The following is a 9,015-nucleotide window of genomic DNA, read 5'->3' as shown; positions in this document are numbered from 1 at the left end:
GACCGTCCGTTCCAACACTTAGAATGGACGGTCTGCGACTATTCGCCGACCGTCGGGTCTGGACCTGGCGGACCGTCCGTTCCGGACTTCTGGTCCGTCCGTTCCAGACCCTTCTGTTGGTTTAGTACTCTATGATGTACTGTTTGCGAGCTTTACTTGGATGCATTTGATGTATTGACGCTTTCTATGATTTATGGATGAGCGTTTGATTCATTACGTATTGTGCATACTTGATATGTTATGAAATCCATGTATTGTTATGAACAATACTAAACTCCCTAGTCATGTATCATTGTGGAAATAATGATATACCAAGACAAGTATGATGTGTGATTGATGATCATATAGATGATCATAGGTATTGGATACGATCACAGTCATTGGTATTCGTTGGAGAACGGAATACTGGATGACCTGCATGAGATTGTCACATGGACTCTAGAAAACGCATGATTTGGAAATGTACGTTCAGGAATCATTTGCCATATCTCGTATGAGATTGTCACCAAGATAGCACGGCACACCCAACTTTTTGTCGAGATTTGACTCGGTCCGAGTCAAAACTTTGACTCGGTCGAGTCAGAACGAATCAACCCAAGCCCATCACAAACTTTTGACTCGGTCAATTTAGAGTTGACTCGGACCGAGTCAGTATTTGACTCGGACCGAGTCAGTATTTGACTCGGACCGAGTCAGTATTTGACTCGGTCGAGTCAAAACATCAGCCAAGCCCAAAAAATATTTTCTGGGCTTCGACTGGGAACTGACTCAGTCCGAGTGAGAAGGCTGAGACCATTTCTCGACACTTGATTTGATCCAAAACCGTTTGTTCGGTCAAATCCAAGTCTTCCTTTCTGATACTTCACATGTAAGTCTGTCCCTAATGGTGTGTGTCCCTGTAGGCCCATTCGCAGTGGCAGCAGCCTCGAGAACCATTCCCGATCTACAAGTCATGGTTAGCCTCTAGCAAGACGCCATGACCACCCACGTTGAATTGAGTTAGAGGCGATCTAACCAAGGCAGTAACAGCTTAAATTCTGATCCTTTGTCTCACGATATCATATGTTGAACAAGGGCATGGTTTGAGCCACCCTTCAAGTTCAACCGCTTTCTCATCTTGGCAAATCGACTAATAAAATAGATGAAACTTCATCTATAACGTGGCCACGCGTTTTTCATAATCTGATTTCCACGAGGGGCCCAGCGATATCTCTCCCATTAAGGAGGTGAGAAGTCTCGTATTGCATGTTTACTATCTCCATAGAGTTCAAAAGCCCAGCGATATCTCTCCCATTAAGGAGGTGAGAAGTCTCGTATTGCATGTTTACTATCTCCATAGATGCTGGATCATGTGTGGCTTGAATAAAGTGACTATATTTCTTCAACGATAACGAGATAGGCGCATGAAGCGAAATCACAGGAACTTTAGCATTCTCCCCGAGCTCAGCCAAAAGCTTTGCTTCGAGCAATGATTCCCCACCAATGATTGCTTTCACTTCTTCATTTTCCAGGAGATCTAGAGCTGTTACAGACACAAATAAGTAATCGGATCATAAGTATACAGAGAATGTCGATGTAAAGCACCGTCATTTGATTCGATTTCACATAAAAATGGGAAAGAAACCTAAAAAAAGAAATGTAAATAATTAATTTTTGTTCAGAAACAAAGCGTCAACAACGCAAAATAAAAAGAGCGAAAAAAACATCCAAATTAACAATAAACAATATCTCCATATTTCACGGAACTTCTCTAACTTACTGTCTTGCGGCCGATCTCGTCAAACAAAATTCTAGGAGAACTATGAAGAGAATCTAATTCAAACCACTTACCTCTATGGAAACCGGAACTCAGAAACGAAATCACAAGTACTTCTACAGAAACCGGAAGCCAGAAAACGAAATTATTTCAACAGACCTGTGTTTTCATTCTCAGGCTAGGGTTCTGATTTGGGGCCAATCTGTATGTTTCCCACGTCACTGATATCTTTTTTTTTTCTTTTTCAGTTTTTCTTTTGCCGCGTAAATCGGTTTTTGGAGGAAAAATATCTTCATAACCCCACATTTTCCCGAAACTAATGTTTTTACCCCCAAACGTTTTAGAATTCCACAAGACAGCCCAGTGCATTTCACTTGCAACCTTGTATACAGGAATCTCATGTGATTGCCAGTTTAAAAATGCCCCTGATCTTAGGATTCGTATCCATCAATTGACAATGATCTTTAGCAGAATCAAACGATCATGTTCAGTTTTTATCCTTCTGTTCAGAGGAACCGCACCAAATACATTTAGAATGCGTCCAAACACGTTTAAAGTGCATCCAAACATGTTTAGAGTGTATTGAAACATTTTTAGAGTGCGTCGGCCTTGGATGTCCTCATCATTCTCCTCTTCTTGAGAAAGATTTGTCCTCAAATCTGAATTATCTGGACATCAACTTCAATTTCCTTTGGTTAAGAAATCTCTCTTTGCGCATGTGCACCCAAACCATGTCTCCCGGTTCGAATATGACTTGGTAGACTCAAAAGAATCCAAGACAACTTCTTGGTTCAAGCGTTTTATTGGACGTGAACAGAAACCAGAAGTCACTTGGTCATTCCCTTTCGCTGAAGGCAGGCTTTTTGTCCTAACTTTGCGAGCTGGTATCGATGGCTTCCATAACAGAAATTATGTATATAATTATATAAACTGCCATGCACTCTTCCGTTCGACACGGCCGTGTTGCATTACGGGAAACTTTCATATTTTACATCTAGACTTCCGTTTTCAGCAAAGGAAGAAACCGAACCGCCAACCCAATAAAGAGAGGACGTCTTGGGCACGTATAACCAGTTCATGTTCTTGGTCGACAATAAGTGTATTCCGGATTAACAGTTCGGCCAATTACGAGAGTCGACCCTAGCTATTACAATCGATCCGTACACTTGCGGTATTTGTTGAGTCTAGGTTATTATTAGTTGATCATATTTCTACACCTAGATTTGTGACATCAAGTTTTTGGCGTCGTTGCCGGGGATAATTTAGGCAACAGGATTAGATCCTATCTAGTCTGGATCTTTTTCTTTTTCTTTTTCTTTTTCGTAGGTGATCTCTCACGTTTTCTTCGTTTGTTGTTGTTTTTCGTTTGGTGCACAGGTTTTTCTAGTGCATAACCAGGAGTGTTGGGACATCAGACCTAGTACCTCTTGATCGTGAGCTTGAAAGGACCGTTAGATACATCGATGTCAACGCAGACAAATGGAGAACGACCGAGATTTTGCTCTTCCCAATGGTGCCGAGGGCAATGCTGACTCAACCTTTGCCCAGTACAACACGCCTAAGCACACTGAGCTTTTGGCTGGTATTCGACTACCGGCCATCGACATGTCTAGTTTCGAGCTGAACCCGTCTACTATTCAGATGTTGGGCAATAATGCTTTCCGATGTAGGCCGAACGAAGACCCGAACGCATATCTAACTCGCTTTAAGATGATGTGTCGTTCTATCAAGAGAGATAATAGGGTGACAGAGAATACACTCCGCTTAATTGCTTTCCCCTGGACTCTCTTGGATGCTGCTTTGGAATGGTGTTACGATCTCACACCTGATTCCATCCATACTTGGAAACAGCTGGAAGTGCAGTTTATGTCAAAAAAATTTCCAGCCCACCGCACTCAAGCAGCTCTTTCTGGCATTCATTCATTCAAGCAGGATCATGGGGAAAGCCTTTATAAAGCTTGGAAGAGGTACAAAGGATATCAGAAGTCTTGCCCTCATCACGGGCTTGACAAGAACTACTTGATCAACACCTTCTTCCGAGGACTCAGAATGGATACCAAGACTTTGATCCGAGCTTCGTGTGGTGGGAACATCCGGAACAAGTCATTCGCTGAGCTAGAAGATCATATTGAAATGATGGCCCAAGAAGAAGACGCCTCGAACGAGTACTCTAGAGATCCGCCAAGGGAATGCAATGATCAGACTATGAACAGGTTTCGACGCACTCTAAATATGTTTCGACGCACTCTCAACATGTTTGGTTGTACTCTAAGCATGCACTCTAAACATGTTTGGATGCACTCTAATTATGTTTCGACGCACTGTAAACATGTTTTGAAGCACTCTAAAAATGTTTAGACGCACTCTAAATATGTTGTAAACCGTTCTGCAAGGTTATTCGACAAATGTTGCATACCTCTCAAACATAGGACAAGCAGAAGCAGTAACTCCAAGCAGTTCGATGAACATGACTTGATAGCGTCCAGTGAAGGAGAGAGGTGCCTTGAGCCTCTCTGTAGTGAAGTCACTGGTCCTCGGTGACAAAGAAGATAAGCATGGATTTGATCCCGGAGATGAGGATAGACTTGTTTCTCTAACTCAAGCCTTGTGTGATGCAGGTGGGTTTTGTCTTACACGGACATGTTTTTCTGTCCAGCTATATTTCAGTTCCTTATGTATTTTCACGCTGATTGTAATTCTCGGATGATATTTGTAGAGAGTAGTTTCCTCAGCAGAAAGATAGGCGCTGATTTTGGATCTCCTGCCAACACATCATCTTTGCCTAAAGATATTCATGTTGCTCCCCCAGAAGGCTTTGTTGTTAAGCTAGCAGAAGTAATAGGAAGACTTCAGCCAAGAAGTTTATAAACTGGAAAATTATTTATATGTTTCACTCACACGAGGGGCCAAGAGTTCCTAGAAATGGCAGAGTGATGAAATTGGAGATGACGAACCACTGGACGCCGTAACCGACGAGATCCATGGCCGCGGTGGCGAAGAGGACGCCGGAGAGCGGGAAATATGATAGAGCGAAGCCGGAGGACCAGCCTAGAGCCTTGCCCAAGTCCGAAGCCACCGCCAGATAATTCAGTCTCGACGGAGAAATCTGCAGAACGGATTTCAGGTTGGAGGAATAAGCTGAGAAATCGAAGTTCGTCCCCGTGGAGGCCTGAATCCAAATCGCCACCACCAGCACCGTCCATCTCCGCCACCACATTAGCATTTCCCAGAACCACGGAGGCTCCGGCGCCAGAGATTTCTCCGTCGTCGCCGGAGGTTTTGTCGTGATCGGTGGTTGCCCTGAAATTCGTTCCTTACCTCTAGGTTTGGATTGTTATGGACAGAATTCGCTTGCGAAGATAATGGTTGTCCCAACACTTATCGCTGACGAACAACGCAGCCTCCGGTCCGTATTTTTCCTTGCCACCGCCACGTCATCATGTCTTATTTCAATTTGAATAATATAAAAAAAACGAGAATTAGGAATGAAATCTATATAATAATACTATCTTTCTGCTAATGATATATGCAATGTTAAAACTCACATTCTAACAAAAAAAGGGTACAACGAACAACGAAGTTAGTTAATAAAAAAAGGTGGAAGTGAAGGGTCAGGGAAAAAAGTCCGTGGCCGTGGGAGGGATGTGTCATGTGCGTGGGACACCATAACCGACCACATGCAGCAAAAGCGTTACATTGTTCTTATGAGATTTATACAAATGGCCTCATTGCAATTTAATTAGCATAAGTGAATTTAACGTAACTCGGTTTTTCATTTAAATGATTATAACTCGTAACCGTCCTAATTATTCCCCTCTGCCCCCACCCCCTCTTTCTTTTCCTGCCTCACGTTCCCGTTTCTAACTTCCGTGTCCCACTTTCATTTTTTTTTTAATTTTATAAATTCCTTAAAACAATATCATTTCGAAATCATATATGATAATTAATTTTCTATCCTTCGATTAACCAAAAAAAAAACAAAATTTTTTGAAGATGGTTTGGTCACTCTCTTGGATTTTTTTTCTTGTTTTCTATTATAATGTATTTGTTTCGGACATGCTGTTTTGGGATTTTAGCAAGTTGTATATTTTTTTTTTGTCAAAGGTTGGTATTTCATTAGACATTTAGCAAGTTGTATATTAGTTTAGTTTAATTTAGTTTGGTTTGGTTATTCAATTTCTGTGAGATTCCGTCATCTAGAAGACCCCTTTTTCCCAACTTGTCGTTAACACTTGTTGGAATACCTTAGCCATTAAATTTTGCATTTTTTTAATCATTTTATCCTTTTATTTACTCGCCGAAATGTTATATTATTATTTAAACCCATCGATGTTATTTAAATGTCTAATTATTATTATTTTTTTAAAAGTTATTATTGTTATTGTTGATAATCTAATTAATTAGTTCAAATATACAAATCTTTTCTTTTGATAAAATTTTTTAATATCACAGTGAATAAAATTTGTAATGAAATAAATACAATCAAACCCAAAAATAAGAGTAGTAATGTATATAACTATATATAAACAAATTGCAGATGTAAATTTTCAATTGTCCGAACAAATACAAATAGAAACCAACATATTTCAATTTTTCAAAGATGAGACACGAGAAGAGAACAAGATCAAACCAGTTGTAATGACAAACAATTTATGTCCTTTTCCGAGCAAATTGTGTTAATCAACTTTTTGTCGGTACGTTGTATAGATATTCTCGTCTGGATCTTTATATAAAAAACGCAACCCTCTCGCCCTCTCGTGAGCCATCGTCCTATCCCTTGGCACATCAAATGAACAACTTGATTTTATTCTAACCATGTATTTGATATCTTAGTTAATGCTCGAACTCATTTTTTACTGGACTTTGGGGGACTTGGAGGGGTTCAGAAGATGCTCCATATTCGATTTTTTTTTTTTTACAGTGGTTCGATGAATCTAGAATTTCTTCACTAAAAAAAAGGAGAGATTCTTGCTCAAACGATTATTGAAATGGTTGGCACCAAAGATTATAATAACATTTATGTTGGCAGTATCTTAGAGGTAGGCTGTTAAGGCTATAGGCATATGATTGTGTAGGATACGGCCAATTTTGTAACATCTTACCTTATGGTTGTCTTATTAGATTATCGATCAATTGGCATGTTTACATAACCCTCGTGATTTTTCTGATTGGAGTTCGCATATTCGAGCAAAAGGTGTGAAACCTATATAGTATAGCGTGATAGGATCTAATTACTGCTACTTGTAAGAGTGGATGATCACTCTATAAATGCGCTATTATTTATAGTATCAAATGATTTTATTCAAGTATTTTATTATATATATGGGTAATGGATATAAATTATCTAAGAAGGTCGACAAATTCTCTATATATAGAGGTCACATATCGATTTCATAGTATATAACTTAATCATGGTAATGGTAGTATACTAGTATGCATATACATATTAAAGTATACAACCACATGGTGTGACTTGAAATTGGATCCGATTATTTTCATTTAATATATATATATATATATATATATATATATATATAATTTGTGATATCCAAATTATAATGAGGGTTGAGAGTGTTCGTTGGTGCATATAGCACGGAAAAGGAACGGCTCCTCGAGTACTATTAAAATCAGAAGGTTATAAAAATAAATCAAAAGCACCAGAATGAAAGAGATCTGATGGCTGTATAAATATGAGCCTATACGGTATAAGATAGCATAAAAGAATATGTTGTGTTAGTCATATCAACAATGTGTATTTACCTTTTCGGTTGCTTATCTCGAAAAAACTTCAAAGTTAAGCGTGCCGACTCTGGAACAGTTTAAATATATAGATAATCTATTGAAAAATATTTCGATATACATGCGAGTGAGAACAAAAACATATTGTAAGATATGTAAGTATAGTTTCGAAATTCTGTAAGAGTCGCCGGACATTACATGATTTTTTAATTTTAGTTTAAATTTGATTTTTCTATTCTAAAGAAATCATAAATATTCAATATTATATTATTATATGCTACTAGCAGCGGACCCGCGCGATGCGCGGGTTATTTTTTTATATGCTTTACAAAATATCATGATATAAATTTTTAAGAAATATTGAAAAAAATATATAGGTAAGATTAAAATATTATAAAATAGTCATTATTTATTATATAGTAAAAATATGTCTATCGTTATCTACTCGTTATATCAGTAATTTAGTTTGGAGATTCTAAGTATCAGAATTTTTTCAATCTTGACAAAAGATTTAAGTATAGCACAATTGTTTCATATTAAATTAGTAAACTCAATATAGTATTGATATCATTTTATATATTAATTTATTAAATATCTAAAATTGTATCTATGTTTAATAATTATTATCGATAAACTTTAGAATTACACTCGTAATAACTATAATATTTCTGCTCAGATTCAATTGATCAATTGGTTCAATTTATTCAATTGAACTTTTTTAGTGTGCGATTATAAAAAAACAAAGTAAAATAATATGACGTATTTACATATCCTTATGTCACGTCAGTCGTTTTGTTTATTTTGACAATCATAGAAGAGTTAAGTGTTTGTTTTGTCAAATTTAAAAAGTTTAATATTTATTTGATAAAAAAAAATTAGAGTTTTTTATCAAAATTTGAAAGTTTATTGTTTTTTTATTTTCCTTATATATACATAAAAAATCTTAAATCATTAGAATCATAACTATATACATATATATATATATATATATGAATATTGGGAAAATCCCAAAAAAAAACACTGAACTTTCAAATTTTGACAAAAAAAAACACTGAACTTTTTATTTTATCAAATAAACATTAAACTTTTTAAGTTTGATAAAATAAACATTTAACTCTTCAACGATTGTCAAAATAAACAAAATGACTGACGTGGCACAATCAGATGCAAACACATCAGATTATTTTTCTTTGTTTTTTTTGACAATCGAAAAAAGTTCATATATTTTTTTGGATCACTAACAAAGTTTAGTGTTTTTTTGATAATCGGAGAAAAAGTTCATGTATTCACTACAAAAATACATCGCATATGCGACGGACGTATCCGTCGCACCGCGAACACATATCCGTCGCAACAGATACTTTGCGACGGGTCACGACGGGCAAAAATCCGTCGGTACAGAGCTGTCGCAAATTGTTTCAGTCGGTTTTACCGTCGCAAAGTTACGACGGACATTTCCGTCGGTATATTACCGACGGATATAAACCGTCGTAGACCGTCGCGTTTATGTTTGTCGCACA

The 9,015-nt window shown here is 37.4% G+C and overlaps 1 long non-coding RNA gene across 1 annotated transcript; it reads right to left on the bottom strand.

The window, feature by feature from the left end:
• Window positions 1–4,489: 4,489 nt before the first annotated feature.
• Window positions 4,490–5,475, bottom strand: LOC104803360. The gene is made up of 3 exons (XR_770200.1): window positions 5,302–5,475; window positions 4,655–5,199; window positions 4,490–4,582 (listed from the first exon to the last, which is right to left on the bottom strand). It is a non-coding gene; the product is annotated as an uncharacterized LOC104803360 (long non-coding RNA).
• Between the last annotated feature and the right edge of the window lie 3,540 nt (window positions 5,476–9,015).

Source organism: Tarenaya hassleriana, unplaced genomic scaffold (assembly GCF_000463585.1).
Source record: "Tarenaya hassleriana unplaced genomic scaffold, ASM46358v1 Cleome84, whole genome shotgun sequence".
Taxonomy (NCBI): Eukaryota; Viridiplantae; Streptophyta; class Magnoliopsida; order Brassicales; family Cleomaceae; genus Tarenaya; species Tarenaya hassleriana.
This window is presented reverse-complemented; position numbering and strand designations above follow the sequence as displayed.